Genomic DNA, 2,560 nt, shown 5'->3' on the forward strand with positions numbered 1-2,560 from the left:
ATGAGCAAAGCAACAATAATTCAGTCATCGTATTCGTACGATTTATCATGCATTATTGCTAACTATGAACAAATAACAGATGGATGTAGTACTAAACTGTGCAACACTGTTGCAATTGTTTCTCTTAATTGCTTATGTAATGGAGTGCTTGAGAACGTTTCCATTCTTTGCATATACACCACTTCATTTAGGATGCCGTATATAAATAAGGTGGTATTAAAGGAACATGTCCGAATTGCACACAGTATAGTTACATATAGTATAGAAGTCACATGTGCTGATATCAGAGATGTGTAGGGAATGAATGATATGAGCGTTATGTAATGAGTGTCATGTTTGAAGAATCATGCCACAATGTCATGGTTTACTAAACCCAGCAGCCTTGAAAATATGTGACGCTCTGCAAAACATCAATGTCAGCAGCATCCATAACCACAGGACAGAAGACACCAGTCAGATGAGAAACATCTGATTTAACACAGGACGTCTGTTACAGTCTAAGGGACATGCTTCCAACTTCAAAATAACAGCGCTTCTGGATTATCAAAAGTTATCTCTTTCATATTACTCACTTTATTTTTGAACACTGAAGCAATTTCCTGTGAATGTCCAAGACTTATGATTCATTAGCCACAATTGAGTGCCACAGGGATGATATATTATGTAGGCAAAAACATACACTGTAAAAAAAATATATTTTCAATTATTTTTTTGAGTTTCTGATGATTAAATCAATCTCCTTCGTTGTATTAACTCACTTTTTCCATTTCAATCAACTTAAAATTTTAAGGCAACCAGGTTACTTAATTTTTTAAGTTAAACCAAAAATATTTTTTTTACAGTGTATAAATGAGTTTTCTGAACTTTAGCACTTATGATTCTCATCTTAAAGTGGGTTATATATATATGTATGTATATTTATTTATTTATTTTTTGATAAATGACAAAAGGTCCGTAGTGTATAAATGAGTTTTCTGAACTTTAGCACTTATGATTCTTGTCTTAAAGTGGGTTATATATATATATATATATATATATATATATATATATATATATATATGTATATTTATTTATTTATTTTTTGATAAATGACAAAAGGTCCGTAGTAAACCAACCATTTTATAAGGTGGAAATTTCACATGTGAATTAATAGGCCTAGCCCTAAACAGTCACTGGGAGCAAGCAGATCTTATGAAAACGGATGAACAAGATTGCACAAATTCATATGCTTTAGCCACCAATTTGCCAAAATGTACGTGAATTGCCATGAGATTCATGAGATTTGTGTCGATGGAACCAGGGGGATGCTAAGGTACGTCATCATTGCAGCACTCTACAGATAAATAACTAACCTTTTAAATAATAAACCAGCGTGTTTATGATAACAATGATTAAAATAATTTGGTAACAAAAGAAGTAGTATCCACCTTATTTTGAACATAAAAGCAGGCACAGCCATTTTTAACATTTTTAACTGTGTCGAGGCTTCTGGAGTCAGTCGCTTTCAGTAATTTTATCTGCATTAACAGTTAGTTTTGATACTGGATATTGAAAACTGGTATTTATTTTGAAATGAGTACATTTTTACTAAACAGTTTTTCTCAGCTGATGAGTTCAACAGTAGTACACTAGAAAAGATTTATGAAATAATGTATATTATCAATTAAAAAATTAAATTAACTAGTGTTACACGCCATGGCAATATCTTGCAGCAGTGTTGGCATCTGATCTGTCATTCATGTCAACTTAGTCAACAATTTAGCTTGGCTTGAATTCAAACAAAGAGATCCAAACTTATCCCAAAGACACTAAATAAGCCTTCCTCAAGATCTTTTTTTTTCTTCTTCTTCCAACAACTGAGAGAGTATAGAATAAATGTCACTCTGGCTTATTTGTTTCTGGTGTCCCCTACCCTGGGGCATCTTTTCATTTAGATCATCGCAGTTTGTTAATGATAAAATTATGTTAGTAAGTAAATATTTGTCTTACTATCACAGCTCAATATCCAACCCGTTTTCATGGCAATTCGTACGTATTTTGCACAATTCGTAAGAATTGGTACGAATGACCTACCCCTGACCCCGCCCCTAAACCTACCCATCACTGGGGTTTTGACAAATTGTAGTCAATGTGATGAGTGATGTCATACGAATTCGTTCGAATTGTCTTACTCGTACGAACTGGTCGTGAGATAGCATGGCAATATCACATCTAGTCACTTGGCAGCAGTGAACATGAAAACCACAAAGCAACCAATAAAGCTGTTTTGCGCATGTAATATTGGCATGATTACAGTACATCAACACACAAATATGAAATAATGGACCAAACATATTGATTTAAAATTCACAAATGATTCGCTCAAGGCCTTTTTAATGATAGTTTATATATAAAAGTTTATATAAACTGTGTTGTACTAAAAATTCTGAGAAGCCTTATTAGTGATGACAGCGATTAAGTTCATTAAAATAAACCGTCCACAAAAATGAATCAACGCCAGTCATTACTGCTCTGTCTGTCCTATTTTTATCCAACGGTAATGTCCAATTAAATGCAGAGA

Source organism: Pimephales promelas, chromosome 24 (genome assembly GCF_988280905.1).
Source record: "Pimephales promelas chromosome 24, fPimPro1.hap1.1, whole genome shotgun sequence".
NCBI classification, from domain to species: Eukaryota; Metazoa; Chordata; class Actinopteri; order Cypriniformes; family Leuciscidae; genus Pimephales; species Pimephales promelas.